The sequence below is a fragment of the Silene latifolia genome, chromosome 7, assembly GCF_048544455.1.
Source record: "Silene latifolia isolate original U9 population chromosome 7, ASM4854445v1, whole genome shotgun sequence".
In the NCBI taxonomy this organism is placed as follows: domain Eukaryota; kingdom Viridiplantae; phylum Streptophyta; class Magnoliopsida; order Caryophyllales; family Caryophyllaceae; genus Silene; species Silene latifolia.
The window spans coordinates 77,207,322-77,223,728 of NC_133532.1; the positions used below are offsets into that span (position 1 = coordinate 77,207,322).

The 16,407-nt window shown below is 42.0% G+C and overlaps 1 non-coding gene across 1 annotated transcript; it reads right to left on the reverse strand.

The window, feature by feature from the left end:
- Window positions 1-1,735: 1,735 nt before the first annotated feature.
- On the reverse strand, window positions 1,736-1,842 carry LOC141593424 (small nucleolar RNA R71). Its single transcript, XR_012521507.1, has one exon. It is a non-coding gene; the product is annotated as a small nucleolar RNA R71 (small nucleolar RNA).
- Between the last annotated feature and the right edge of the window lie 14,565 nt (window positions 1,843-16,407).

A 16,407-nucleotide genomic window follows, 5' to 3' on the forward strand; every position in this document is an offset into this window, starting at 1 on the left:
CTTTAGTATTGTAATCAACAATTAATCAAGTTTTAATACAAGTTTTATTTCTTTAATCTCTCTTTTGTTCATCCTTTATTTTGGGTAATTGAATATTATTTGGGTTATTATTGGGAGATTGACAACCTCTCAATCAAGCATCAAGTACTTCTTTTATTCTTTGCTTTATTATTGGAATCATTAGTAGGTATAATTCTCTTAATCCCTTTTTAATTATTGTTAATTACTTTCATTTATTCATCATGTTTCCTTTTGTTGGTATGATTGACAACCTTGCTAGCATGATCAACATGATAATGAGTGAGTAGTGACCTAGCTAGGGTTAATGGGTAATTAGGGGAAACCAACATGGGGAATGATTCATGCTTAAATTAATATGCTTTCATGGTTTATTTGCTTGCTTGTTTTGATCTCAACTCATGCACATGTTATGTTTGATGAAATGTGAGCCTATGAATCCTTGCATTTTTTACCCATCACCTATCTTTTCAATGAGACTTGTAAGACATAAACCAACTCGAGTCTCATTAGACCATGCATGTTGTTGAGTAGGGAAGACTAAGTCGACTTGTAGGTGTTGTACAATCTAATCGATTCGGCTCCGGGACCCAAACTTTCCTAGGATTGTAAGATATAACCCAACTCAATCCATCACAACAATAATTGCTTGCTTATAATTTGAGAACATGTTCGTATGATCAATTCCCATTATTCCCCTATGACCCCATGATACCCTAGTGCTTTTTATCAATTGTTTACAACCCCTTTTATTTCATCTTGCTTATTTACTTTCATTGCTATTTAGTTAGTGACCTTCTACATCAACCCAAATTGTGACACCTCTAAGACACCACTAGTTTCAATAGAAATCTCATCTCAATTCCCGTCCCTTGGGATCCGACCTTTACTTGCCTCTTTACTAATTGTAGAGTTGTTTGTGAAGTTATAAATTGTGTTTTGATTCGGACGTGACCCAACGACAACATCTATTCAATTGTGAACACGAAACGGACCGATCAAAAATGGCGCGTTTTGCGGGGACGGTGTTAACTTGATTTAGATTTTCTTATATTGTTATTAGTTGTGTCTTTCTTTGCCTTGAGGAAGTAAAACTCCTCAAGGTTTGTTCTAATTGTTTTCAAGTTGTTTGATATTTTGCATGTCTAGAAGGTCACAAAGTGATTTGTTACCTTTTGATCGTGAAATTGAAAGAACCTTGACAAACAATAGGAGATTTGCTAGGAGGAATTTGAGAGGTATTAGTGAGGTAGTGGATATTCAACCAACTATTGAGTTCATCAACCCCTTTGCAAGAGAAGGTGAGGAGAACCCAACACAAAATACCCCACAAAATCAACCTACAATGCCTAAGTTTTCAGCACATTCCGTACCCACCGAGGAGAACCTACCCAATGGTACTCCCACACCACAACATTTGACCGGAAATTTTATTGCCAAATCCGCCTTTATCCAATTAGTCAAAAGGAGCCAATTTGGGGGGATGCCTAGTGAAGACCCTCATTCTCATATGGAAACTTTTTGTGACTATTGTGATGCGATTTCTCAAACCGGTGTGACTCAAGACCAAATTTGATGGGTATTATTTCCTTTTTCTCTAATCGGCACCGTGAAACAATGGTTGAAGGGCCTTGATAAGGCCACTCTCGGAATTGATTCTTGGAATAAGTTGGCTCTAGCTTTCTACAAAAAGTTCTACCCACCGGAAAAGACTAACATGCTAAGAGCTCAAATTACGGGTTTTAAGCAAAGGGATGAAGAATCTTTGTATGAAGCTTGGGAGCGGTTCAAGGGAATTTGTCACTCATGTCCTCACCATGGACTTAGCGAGTGGTTCTTGGTACAACAATTTTGGAACGGTCTATATGAAGATTCAAAGAACATTCTCAACATGGGATCAAATGGAATGTTCACCGAAGTTGATGACAATCAAACATGGAACAAGATTGAGGAAATGGCGGTCCATAACTCATAATATAGTAGACCTCGCAAGGCTACTAGAGGAGGAAGGCATGAAGTGGACTCCGTTACTCAATTGGGTGCTCAACTTAGTGCTCACATTGACACAATCAATTTGAAGTTTGAACAAGCTATGACTAGACTTGAAGAAGCCTCAAAATCACCAAAGCATCATGTTAATGCCATGATGGCATCCTAATCAATCCCAAGTGGGATATGTGAGAATTGTGGAACTTTGGGACATGACCAAAGTGAATGTAGGGGAACAAATGAACAAGTGAATGCTTTCCAAGCATACAAGAGTGGTACCCCTTATTCCAACTATTACAATGAAAACACCAAGTTTCATCCAAATCTCTCATACAAAAGCCAAAATGTTCAAAACCCTCAAACAACATACACCCCACCTCCCATGAGAAACCAAAATCAAAGACCCTTTTACAACCAAAACCAAGGTTACCAAAACCAAAATCCATACAATCACCAAAATGACCAAGGTTTTGATGTTCAAAAAGCGGTCCTCCAAATGCAAAAGAATCAACAAGAGTTTTTCACTCAAATGCAAAAAGATAGACAAGCAAAGGAAACCACCATCAACAACATTCTAGCTCACACCAAGATGTTGGAAACCCAATTGACTCAACTAGCATCTTCAAGCTCACAAAGACAAAAGGGGCAATTACCACCTCAAAGTAATCCCCCAAGACATGAAACGGTTAGTGCCATTCACTTGAGAAGTGGTACAAGGTATGAAGCACCGAAGAAGCAAGTTGAGGATGAAGTTGTGGAAGCAAGTGATAAGGAAGAAATTGTGCAAAACTCCAAAGATGGAGAATCATCAAAAGAAGAAATTTCAAAGAAAAATGAAGACAAGGTTAAGGAGAAGGAGCCCATTGTGATTAGACTTCCTTTTCCAAGTCGTCAAGCCAAGCCCAAATTTGATGACCAACTTGGAAAGTTTATGGAAATTGTGAAGAATTTGGAAGTCTCAATTCCTTTCACTGAATTGATCAATCACGTGTCGGCCTATGCGAAATACATGAAAGACATCCTCACAAAGAAGAAGTTGATCCAGAAACTTGAGACTATCGCCTTCACTAAGGTGAGTAGTGCAATACTTCAAGGGAGTTCACCTCCATAACTAAAGGATCCGGGAAGCTTCTCAATACCGTGTACCATTGGCGACACCATGATCAACAAAGCCTTATGTGATCTAGGGGCTAGTGTGAGTGTTATGCCGTACTCGGTGAGTAAAAGGTTGGGGAGGGGAGAGCTTAAATGCACCAATATCACGCTCCAAATGGCCGATAGATCGACGAAGACACCATTAGGGATATGGGAAGATGTCCCCGTACGAATTGGGAAGTTTTTCATCCCGTATGGAGGAAGATTCCAACATTCCAATCATTCTAGGAAGACCCTTCTTACACACCGCGGGTGCGGTGATTGATGTAAAACATGGTGAGCTCACTCTAGAAGTGGGAGATGAGAGTATAACTTTTAATCTTGACAAGACTATGAGAGCTCCCCGTTTACATGAACCGTGTTTTATGATCGATCATTATAGTGGGAAGGATGAAAGGAAGAAGTCGGAACTCCAATGGAAGAAGAAAATTGAAGATGCTCCATTCAAAGAGCAAGTGAATTGTGACAAAGAGAGCTTGCAAAGCTCATCAAAGACAAGCAATGAAGAAGATGGCCTCATTGGCCAAGAAAAGGAAATGGGAAAGTTGTCTCCATCAAATCAAGAGATTTTCAATGATCAACTTAATGAAGTATGTGGTCTTTAGGATGACGAATTTGAAGGGATTTTTAATCCCTACATTGGTAATGCCATCGATCAAGACCGACAACAAGGGCCAAGGTCTATTGAAGACCTATATTATGATAATGAACAAGCTTTTGATTACTTTTTCAAGGTGTTGAGCAACATCAACAACACCTTAAACATGCCCCCTTGACATCTCATCAAGAATGAGAGTTTGATGGAGTCCTCCCTAAACCACCATTTGTAAATATTTCTAACTCCCTAACTTGCATTTCAATTCTTGTATTGCATTTTTGTTATTTTTGGATCTTTGTACTTTGATCAAGATAATTATCATGTTTGAGAGAAGTGAGGGAGGGACTAATAATTTCAATTAATGTGTAGTGCTTTAGCTTAGTGTGGGGATGGCAATTGCCTAGGCTATCCATGCCTTAGTAGTGCCCCCACAATGAAGAACACGAGATATGAAGAAGAATGGAAAAATGACAAGCGATTGGCAAAGTACACGGATGGAACTGAATCCGGGTACAAAGGGGTCGAATCCGAGCGGATTCAGGAGAATCCGCCCGTCTTCACGCAATTCGGGCATATTGGGTAGAAGACGCCCGTCCTATTATGAGCTGAATTTTTGAAATTTTTGACTGTCAACGAATCCGGGCGTCCTGCATCCAAATCCGCCCGTCTTTAAAAATCCGCCCGTCCTGAAAGGAAGACGCCCGTCTTCTTCTTGGTGAAGAAAACAAGAAAAATCCACGTGAAGGAATCCGCCCGTCTTCGTAGAAGACGCCCGTCTCGTGTTTGCAAATCCGAGCGTCTTCACTGAAAGACGCCCGTCTTTAGGCGAGGATTTCCCAACCCAGAACAGACCAAATCCGGGCGTCCCGAGCAGAATCCGCCCGTCTTGCCCCTGCAGTTCAAATTTTTCGGGTTTTATAAACCCCCTTCCACATTCATTTCTTCATTCCTTCATTGATAACACTTCTCATAACCCTCAAAACCCTCATCCTCTCCATCACAAAAACAAGATTCCTCAACAACATTCACCAAAATCAAATCAAAACATCCTTTTAACAACAAATCAATCACTCCTTTTTCAACAAAAATCAAAACCAAGCACAAAATCTTCAACCTTTGAGTCGATTTTTGAATTCATAAAGGCAAAGCCTTTCATCTTTAAATCGATTTGGGTATACTAGAAATTGAAGATTTTTCACTCTTTTCTTGGTTAATTCATCAATGGCAAGGACTAAGGGAGCAACAAAAGCAACAAAGGCACCAAAGGCAAAGGCACTCTCATCAAGGCAAAAGACTCTTCAAGCAAAGAAAGCATTGGCTATGGTGGTAGCAAACTTAAACTTGGAAGTGCAACAACAACAACCTCCCATGGAAGCAACAACATCTTCTACTCCGGAAATTGCTCAACTTTCGAACTATCCAGAGGTAATTTTCATTTCCAAATCCCATAGGGACACTTTTGCCAAGTTTGCTAGGAAATCATTTCTATCCACCAAGTTTATTTGTGAAGATACCTTAGAAAAATTGGGTGTCCTTGAGCAAACTAGAGCCTTTTTCAAAGCCATGGGGTTGGAGAAATTGTTTGAATCAAAAGAATTGACATACCCCTCCCTTACCTTAGAATTTTTGAGTTCTTTGAAAGTTAACAAGGTTGAGACCATGGAGACCATCGAGTTTCGTCTAGCTAATGTTAGTAGGCGCATATCCTTTGAGGAAATGGGTAAAGCTTTGGGTCTTAGTGATTCTCCGAGTTATTTTAAGAATGTTGGCAAATATGACCCCGACCCTCTTTGGGAGGCGATTTCCGGAAGGAAATTTGAAGACTTTCATGCTAGTCGCGCTCTATTAGTCCACCATCCGGGCATTAGAGTGTGGCACAAGGTCGTAGAGAACACCATCAATGCAAGAAAAGACACCAACCATTTCACCAAACTCGATTTTGTTCTTCTTGAGTCGGCTTTGAACGTTGGTAGGGAATTCACCAAGCCTTTTAACTCTCTAAGGCTCTTGGTGGATAGATGGTTAAATATTGATTATGGAAAGAAAGGCACCACCGTTATTGTGAATGGAGACCTAGTCACTATCCTAGCCAAATACTTTGATCCAAACTTCAACAAAGATAACAAGTATGAGGCGAAAGAAGGTGGTCATCTCATTGATATTAATACTATGATATACAAGTACAAGTGGGTTACCCATAACCCTCTTGACACCAAGTATGGATGGCTCACTAGTGAGGCTAGATCTTTCACTTTGCCTTCAAAGATTTGTCGATTGAGTGTCCACCGGACCAACTATCTACTTCCCCTATCAAAAGAGGCCGAGTATATTATCCAACAATAAAAGGGTGATATTGAAATGCCCTCCTCTTCCATTGTCACACCACCCTACCCTTTCGAGTACCAAGAGTTCAAGCCGGAAGGTGTTGAAGCAAGAAATGATTATTTGACTCTTCTCATGCAAGAGATGCACAAGCAAGCTTTCGAGGATCGGAAAAATGCTTACTTAGCCCAATATCCACCCCTCTTACATTTAGCTAGGCAAGGACTACTTGACCCATCATGTCCTTTACCTAGTTGGGCGGATAGGGAAGTCCTATTTCCGAGTGCATCTAGGGTTGTTCCGGGTGATAATGAGGTTGTTGGTAATGAAGAGGTTGATGATAACATTGATGAAGAAGCTAGTGAAGAAGGAGAAGAGGATGATGAGCAAGGTGAAGAAGAAAGTGAAGGAGAAAGTGGTGATAAGACCACTTCTAGTGAGGAAGGTGATGATAATGATGATATGATGGAAGATTAGCAAGCTTTAGAGGCTCCTACTGTAATACTCCGTATTTATAAGTCTTGGGGTACTCTATCGAGTAGGCCTTACTCTGTCGAGTAAGGGTAAGTTGCGTTTTAGAAAAGTTTCTGACCTGTTGGGTACTCGATCGAGTAGCTGGGGTACTCGATCGAGTAGCTGGGGCACTCGATCGAGTAAGGGGGTACTCGATCGAGTACCTTGGGTACTCGATCGAGTAGCCGGTTTTACGGGGAGTTTTCTCGGGTTTTGTTAATTATGTGATTAAGGTATATAAGCTTTGTCGTCATTATTCTAAATCACTTTTGCAAAACCTAAATTACTGTTTAAGAGAGAAAGCAAGAAGTTCTTCATCCTAATCGCATTATTAGCAATACCCGGAGTTTGGAAGGTCAGTTCTTAAAGTTGATTATACCGTTGAGTTCCTTGCGTCGAGGGTAAGATCTATGTACCCTTTTTATTGTCCTTCCTTTAATTTGGTTAAACCCTAATTTAGAGATTTGGGGGTTTATGTGTAGTATGTAATTTGGTAGCCTTTATGTGTTGTATGATAGGAGGAGGGTTCATAAAGGAAGCTTTTTGATTCAAAGTGAGAGAGACCGTCGATTGTGTGCTTACAGGTAGGATTTCCTACTCAGTATTAGTCCCATAATGGGATATTGGTTGATGTGTTGAGATTGATTGTTGATATAGTAATTGTATTGTGACGGTTGTGATTGCGATTGTGTTTGTGATTGTTGTATGTGGTTCTCGAGGCGTGTCCTCGGCTGAGTGGGGTCACTTGCGGGAGTGGCTTCACGCCCTAGTTTCGCCTTTCGTGGAACCCGCCACGAAAGGGGATGTGCACATTAATGGACGGGGTTATCGCTCACTATGTGGAGCGGGGATTTGGTGGGTACGGTGCGGTCCCCCATCGGGGGGCTGGTCCAGTGGACGATCGGTGATTGAGATGATTGGATTTGGCGTGATGTGTGTGTGTGTGATTAAGTCATCTGCATTTTATCTTCTTGTTAGTATATATTGAATTGTGTGATTAGTGCGACCCGGTGTTGTTTTGTAAACTGCGGTGATCCATTCGGGGATGGTGAGCAGATATTGAGCAGGTATTGAGATGAGTACTTGGGATATTTGGGATTGCCACGACATGATGATACGAGTCTTCCGCTGTAGCTTACTAGTTATTTACATTTCAGTTAGAACAGTCAGTTTGAGAACATGTATCGTACTTTTGGTTTGGTTTTGAGAATTGTAACTCTTCGCTAAGTATTTATAATTAAACGTTGTTTCTTCATTGTTATTTGATTATCATTGCCTCGGGTAACCGTGATGGTAATGTCTTCATACCTGGGTGGTCCTGGTAAGGCACTTGGAGTATGGGGGTGTTACACCTACCTCTTGAGGTTTGTCTATTTCTCTCTTTGTTCTATTTATTATTTTTCTTGATCATTGTTGGAGTAGTCCTAGCACCATTGAGGACTAACACCTCGGCCCCATTGAGGTGTTCTCATTTTATTGTTCCCACCTTTCAAAATTAAAAATGACAAAATTAGTTTCATGCATTGCATAGTGTGTGCATGAACTACACCCATCCTTGGATATTAGCAATAATGTCTAGATCGGTTTGGGGAAGTTAATGCATACACAACGGGAGGTAATCTAAATTATTCTCTCCGTCATAAACAAAAACCATGCATCATGTAGTGTAGATTAGTGTAGCTTGCATTTAGTGTAGAAATCATGCATCATGTTTGCATAATTTCCCATCATTTTGGCCATTGAGGACAATGCCCATATTAGTGTGGGGATGGGGAATTCTAACTTTACTTTTATTCAAAAATCCAAAAAAAATTGAAAAATTTCGAAAAACCATAAAAATTTGAAAATTGAAAAACCCAAAAACATGTTTATTTCTGTTGTAGTGTAGTTATGTATATATTGTATATATTGTTTGTTCTATCCTTGTTCACATTGATTGACTACGCCACATCCGAGACATGAGGATCATGAAGACCGCATGGTATGATCTTTCCAATCTCCTTTTTCCTCTTTATGTTAATGACTATGTGGCTTTATTTTGATTGATGCGGTATAACAATGTGAACTTAGGACTTGCATTTAGTTTATATGTCATATTAGTTGGTCGAATCACTTGCATTAGAATGTATATAATAGTTGCATCATGGCATGTAGTTGCATTTAGATAAAACATTTTGAAAAGTGCCTAATTGAGAACTTTGACAAGAGCAACTAAGCCATTACAAATACTTTTTCAACTTAAGACTTTGCCTACTAGAATGGTTGTAAAACACCCTAGGTTGTGTCATACTAGTGTCTTTTGACCCATGACCCAAAGCCTAGTCAAGGGTTTGCATGTGAGTCACCTATCCAACCCCGTGATGCGATGTGGACTTGGTTAACTTGTCTAGGTGACCTTGATTGACCTTGTGGTAAGGCAACCCAAAAATACTTTCTATCAATAAGTTTGAAGTGCTCATTTCGAAAATTTTGTCATGTGGAAGTAATTTATTGCTAAGGAAACCTCAAATGTTATGAAATGTTGAAATGTTGAGAAATTTAGTTGTTTTGATATAGGCGTACCACTTCGATGTGCTTTGGAGAGGGATCCATTGAATTGGGCCCCCACACGGTTGTGAATTCAACCGCCCAGAGACAGAGTGACTATCACCCCGAAAAGCTATTGTCAGAGGTTAACAGGTTTGCCTAATAAGCGATTGGCGAAAGCAAAGGACACTAGCCCGGAAGGGACAAACCCCATCTTAAATTTTTGAAATGTGAAAGTTAAATGAGGACAATTTTGAATACTAGTCATATCCACCCCTTGTTTATAAAGATTTGAGCATTTCATTCCCAAAAAGCCTTTTGTCAAACCACTTTGTCGAGCTTGAGACGATCCATGACCTTTACTTTTGTAGAGAATTCGAGACTTGTCATGTCATATGCTACTAGAATCATAGGGATCATCATTCCACCACCATCCGATCGCTCTTGACGAAAGCATTTGGAAATTGAGGACGAAAGTAGTCTAGTTTAACACCATTTGGAGGTGATTTAGTTCCATCCTCTTAGCCTTAGTAATTTGTTGAACTAGTATTTGTGAAGGATTATATGCTCTTAAATTTGTTCTCTCTTGGTTGCCTCCGCCACTTGATGAGGAAGTGGCTATTCCTTTTGTAGATGCATCCATTATTTGATTTTGTGTGCTTAATGTTTGGATGTGTCGCCATTTTGGCAAGACCCACCTTGCCTTGCAAGAAGGCATCCTACCTCATGGTTGTCTTGTTGTGAGTCGAAGGGGCGGAGTGAGACCCGCTAATTGTCTCATATCGGCTATGTTATTAGGTAAGTTTAAAGAATGGTCCTAGTCTTTGTCACCTCTTTACTCGGGATAAGCAAAGGTTCGGTTTGGGGATATTTGATGTGACCATAATTAGCGCATATTTAGCCCCCGAATTAGCCTTGTTCCCATGCTTTTTAGTGTATATTTGGGTCATTTATTGTCTTTAGTTCTTTGTTTTGCATATTCTTTGAGATTTTGATCCCTTGGTAGGAAAGCAGTGCAAATCTTGCATTTTCATGGCAAAACGAGACTAAATTGATTGAATTCAATGACCAAGCATCAAGGAGAGACAAGATTAGAAGGCCTTTATACATATGATAGTAGATGAGCAATGTTGAGAAAGGATCCTTGCATCCCCGAGGAAATCCCCAAGGATTTTATGAAGAAAAGGGAAAAAAAGAAGAAGAAACCATGCTGAGCTACAATCCGAGCGGATTGCCTTGAATCCGTCCGTCCCCAGCACGAGAATCCGTGGGTCTTCCTCCAAAGACGCCCGTGTTAGCAGCCACAGAATCCGCCCGGATTCCCTTGAAGATGTCCGTCTTCCCCTGCTACAATCCGCCCGTCCCGACACTAATACACCCGGATTCCAGCCCAGCACGAATTCATCTCTTCAAGCTTGAAAGAAAGAAGCCCTTCCTTCGAAAAATACCGGCTTTTCCCTGCTCAATCTAAAAAGTGTAATTGTAACTCTTCGCTAAGTATTTATAATTAAACGTTGTTTCTTCATTGTTATTTGATTATCATTGCCTCGGGTAACCGAGATGGTAATGTCTTCATACCTGGGTGGTCCTGGTAAGGCTCTTGGAGTATGGGGGTGTTACAAATGGTATCAGAGCAACGATCCTGAAACCTGTAACCAATGAACCTAATGAAGATAGGGAGTCAACTAAAATGAACCCGGGGTAAAGATTGTAGGAGCTAATGCAAAGGCTTGGGAGACGTCCTAAAGTCGCGAACTTGCCCTACAATTTTGAACCGGTCACATGGGGTAGTGTCTGTCAAGTTGTATGTGTTGTTTGGTTAACTTGTGAGTGAATGTGATGAAGTGTGTGTGATTGTTGGGTGTTGAAGTAGAAAGTTGAGAATGTGAAAGAAAAGTGATGATATATGGAAACTTGTTGATGGAATGATAACATGTTGGATGTTTTACAATGTGGCGTTTAATAACATGATGAAATGATCTCGTAGATCGTATGAAAAGATGCGTAGCATGTTTAGTTATGATATAATATGTGGTTTTATAAAGTTTAGCATGTTAGCATATGATATAGCATGCGGGTAGCGTTTCTAAATTGGCATGACTCGATCGAGTGGGACTGACTTGATCGGGTGGGTTTTTGATGATTTTGAGTCCAAAATCGTGTTTTTGGGTACTCGATCGAGTAACTAGGGGTACTCGATCGATTAGGGGGTCACTCGATCGAGTAGCCTAGCTACTCGGTCGAGTATGTAAGAGATCAGAAGGTCTGTTTGGGGTCTGATGTTTGGGTACTCGATCGAGTATGTTGGGCACTCGATCGAGTAGCCCGTTACTCGATCGGGTGTGTGTGGAAACTCGATCGAGTAGGTTCTGGGCAGCGTGTTTTCATGTTTTGAGGTTTAGTACGTGTGTTTATGTCTACCCTTTCTTATATATAGTTTCAAGATGCCGCCCAAGAAGACTGCTTTGTATGCGAGAGCTGAGCTTGTGAACATAGATGACATCGTTAAGATGTTGGAGCATCAGGATGCTCTCACTGAGACTTTAAAGACTGTGGGGAAAGATAAGGATAAGGATAAGGAGAAGGAGGTTGATCATTCTAAAACCAGCCTCTATATAGCGAGGTTTAACCCGAAAGAGTATAAGGGAGTTGGGGAGCCTAACCTTCTTGATAGTTAGCTGAGAGAGATGGAGAACATATTAGATTTGGTTCACTGTCCTGATGAGATGAGAGTGGAACAGGTTGCGTTCTATCTGAGGGAGGCAGCTGGCAAGTGGTGGGATACAGTGAAAGTGAGTGCTAAGGAGATATATAAAAACCAAGGGTTACCTGCTATACCTTGGGAGGAGTTTTGTAGGGCTGTGAGGAAGGAGTTTGTACCGGAACATGTGAGGAGTAAGTTGAGGAAGAGTTTGTGACTTTAAGATGACCGCTGAGATGTACGTGGCCGAGTACTACGAGGCAATTCAATGAGAAGTCTAGGTAAGGCGAGGATATGGGTTTGAGTGAGGAGAACTGGCGTTGAGGTTTGAGAGGGGGTTGACCCTAAGATTATAGATAAGTTACCCGTGGGAGTCCTTGCGATGTTAAGGAAGCTTATGAGAGGGTGGGAGAGAGCGAGAGGTTGGTGGAGATGGCTCAGGAGAGGTTAGGTGGTGAGAAGAGGAAGTCTGAGAGAGAGGGTGGTGGCTAATCTAATCACAAGAAAGGCAACCACAATCAGTCTAAGGGGTTTTATTCTGGGTCAGGGTTCAGTGCTGGGGCTTCCTTTGGGCGTGGCCGTGGAAGTGTGAGTAATAGTTGGGGAGTGACTTGCTATAGCTGTGGTGGTGTAGGCCACAAGAGACATGAGCGCACAAGTGCACCGGATCTTTCCGAGACACGCACGAGCTTCGCGAGCAACAGAGCCACGGGCTGGATCATGGCCAAAGGGAAGTCGAGTTACCGAGTGGAGGCAACCGCAACGGCGGTAATTCTTATCGAAAACCACCGACGAACAACAACAACAATCAAGGGTCGGGTGCTAAGCCGACCACATCGCCCAAGATCTTGTCCGGGAGGTGGGCGGAAGACCGATGGCAAGTTATTCATGATGGAGAAGAAAGCAGCTGAGTAAGATGCGCACGTTATCACCGGTACTTTTCTTGTAAATGGTATTCCTACCTTTGTTTTATTTGATTCGAGGGCTTCTCAGTCGTTTGTGTCTTCGAGTCATGTTAAACGGTTGGGTTTGAGGGTATATGAGTCTGTTAGTGAGCGAATTTTTATACCTTCGGGTGAGTCTGTATCATGTGGGAGATTGTTCAGAGATGTACCTATGATAGTTGGGCAAGTTGATCTACCTGTAGACTTGCTAGAGTTTCCTTTTGACGGTTTTGAGATGATAGTCGGGATGGATTGGTTAGGAAAGTATAAAGCTAAGATAGACTGTCATCAAAAGAAAGTGTCTTTAAGAGGTCCTAAGGGTGTTAGTGTGTCTTATCGTGGGTTTCTAGTCAAACCCAAAGTTAAGTTGATTGCAGCTGTCACCTTGAAGTCTTATCTGAGGAAGGGATGTCCTTTGATCTTGTGCCATGTGAGAGATGACCGGATAAAGAGTCCGACAGTTGATGCGATAGCAGTGGTGGGGGAGTTTGCCGATGTTTTTCCTGACGAGATTCCGGGGTTGCCACCAAAGAGGGAGATAGATTTCACCGTTGAGTTGAAACCGGGGACGGGGCCAATCTCTAAGGCACCGTGCCGCATGGGTCCTAAGGAGATGGAGGAGCTTAGGAAGCAGTTGGATGATTTGATAGAGAAGGGATACATTAGACCAAGTGTATCGCCGTGGGGAGCACCAGTTCTTTTCGTGAAGAAGAAAGATGGGAGTTTGAGGTTGTGCATAGATTACGGGGGAGTGAACCGAGTGACGATAAAGAACAAGTATCCTTTGCCAAGGATAGATGACCTGTTTGATCGGTTGAGTGGTGCATCGGTCTTTTCCAAGATTGATTTGAGGTCGGGGTACCATCGGTGAAGATTAGAGAGGTGGACATACCAAAGACAGCTTTCACGTCGAGGTATGGCCATTATGAGTATGTGGTGATGCCGTTTCGGTTGTCTAATGCACTTTGGCGGTGTTTATGGATTTGATGAATAGAATCTTCGACAGTTCTTGGACCAGTTTGTAGTGGTATTTATCGATGACATCTTAGTCTACTCTAAGACTAAGGAGGAACATGAGGAGCATCTGAGGATCGTGTTGCAAACTTTGAGGGATCATGAGTTATATGCTAAGCTATCCAAGTGTGAGTTCTGGTTAGAGGAAGTTGCTTTTCTGGGGCATGTGATCTCTAAAGATGGGGTAGTGTGGATCCGCGAAGATAGAAGCAAGTGACAAAGTGGGAAGCACCGAAGAATGTTCTTGAGGTTAGGAGTTTCTTGCGTTTGTTTGGATACTACAGACGGTTCGTGAAAGATTTCTCCAAGATAGCTAGACCTATGACAGCGTTGATGAGGAAAGAGAACAGGTTTCGTTGGGATGAGAGTTGTGAGACGGCGTTCCAAACATTAAAGGAGCGTTTGACCACGGCTCTAGTCTTAGCATTACTGAAGGGACCGAGAACTTTGAGGTTTATACGGATGCCTCGAAGAATGGGCTGGGATGTGTGTTGATGCAGAATGGTAAAGTGATTGCCTATGCTTCTAGGCAATTGAAGCCTTATGAGGAGAACTACCCTACTCATGATCCGGAGTTGGGGGTGTGGTGTTTGCTCTCAAGATTTGGAGACATTACCTTTATGGAGCAATCTTTAAGGTATTTTCTGATCACAAGAGTCTCAAGTACATCTTCACTCAGAAGGAGTTGAACATGAGACAGAGGAGGTGGATGGAGCTGATTGGCGATTATGACATGGAAATCATCTACCATGAAGGGAAGGCCAATGTTGTAGCTGATGCTTTGAGTAGGAAGAGTGTACATTCTCTGTGTACAGCTCTATCTTCGATGAGGCTGAGAGATGAGGTAGCGAGCTTCGGGATACATATGATGCAGAAAGGAGATGCCATGGGTGATATGACAGTACAGCTTGAGTTTTATGATGATATTCGAGGTAAGCAGGCGTTGGATCCTAAGATAGTGGAGTGGAGAGCCGGAGTTGAGAAAGGGACAATGTCCCGATTTTCTATTCATACAGATGGTAGTTTGAGGTTTGATGGTAGGTGGTGTGTTCCTAATGATGAGGAGTTGAAAAAGACTATCATGACAGAGGCACACTGCACACCATATTTAGTACATCCGGGTGGTGACAAGCTATACAAGGATTTGAAGAACACGTTTTGGTGGCCTGGGATGAAGAAAGAGACAGCTGATTTTGTATCCCGGTGTTTGACATGCCAGAGAGTTAAAGGAGAACAGCGACGACCACAAGGGAAGATTCAGTCTTTAGAGGTACCTGAGTGGAAGTGGGAATCCATTTCCATGGATTTCATTGTGGGTTTGCCAAAGAGTCAACAAGGTAACAACATGATTTGGGTAATAGTGGATCGACTAACCAAGTCAGCTCACTTTGTTCCAATGAAAGATACATGGACTAAGGCACAACTGGCTATGGCCTATCGAAAGAACGTGCTTAAGTTACATGGAGTCCCTAAGGACATAGTGTCTGACAGAGATGCGAGGTTTATATCGAGGTTTTGGAAGGAGTTGCAGGAATCGTTGGGAACCACTTTGAAGATGAGTACAAAGACATTTCATCCCTGCGACAGACGGGCGGATCGAGAGAACAATCAAGACTCTTGAGGATATGTTGCGAGCTTGTGTGATGGATTTTGGCGGTAGCTGGGAGCAGAGGTTGGACTTGATAGAATTTTCTTACAATAACAGCTATCACACTAGTATTGGTATGGCACCGTTTGAGGCTTTGTATGGGAGAAGATGTAGGAGTCCAATCTATTGGGACGATAGTCTTGGCTTGATGGTTTTCGGACCGAGAGATGGTGCATGAGATGGTGGAGCAGTTAAGATGATCGGGAACGGATGAGAGCGGCTCGGGATCGACAAAAGAGTTATGCAGATCTACATCACGGGATATAGAGTTTCGGGTTGGGGATAAGGTTCTTCTGAAAGTGTCTCCTATGCGTGGGGTTATAAGATTTGGGAAGAAAGGCAAGCTAAGTCAGAAGTTTATAGGGCCGTATGAGATCTTAGAGCTGGTTAGGGAAGTTGCATATCGTCTGGCTTTACCAGCTGCATTAGAGAGAGTGCATAATGTGTTTCATGTATCGCAGCTGCGGAAGTATGTGAGTGACCCGTCACATGTGTTAGAGGCCGAGAACTTAGAGCTAGATGAGTCCTTATCATATCTTGAGGTGCCTAAACAGATTCTAGACCGAAAGGTTAGAAAGACTAGGATTGGTGAGACAGTGCTGCTCAAGATCCTTTGGTCTAACCACAAGACCGAGGAAGCTACATGGGAGCCAGAGGAGGCTATGAAAGAGCGTTACCCTTTCCTTTTTTATCAGGTATGTATGTTTACGGGGACGTAACCTTGTTTCTTTTAGGGGGGTAGGAGATGATCGCGAACAGTTTTTAAGAGTTTCATACCCTTTTGTATGTTGTGTCGGTATGTGTGTTGGGATGAGTTGGGTTAGTAACACGTTTTATGTTGAATCTTGTTTCGGTTGTTGAGTCGGGAATGTTATGGGAGTAACTTTGTTTAGTAGTGGTTTGAACTTCAGGGACGAAGTTCCTTTTAAGGAGCGAAGACTGTAATACTCCATATTTATAAGTCTTGGGGTACTCTATC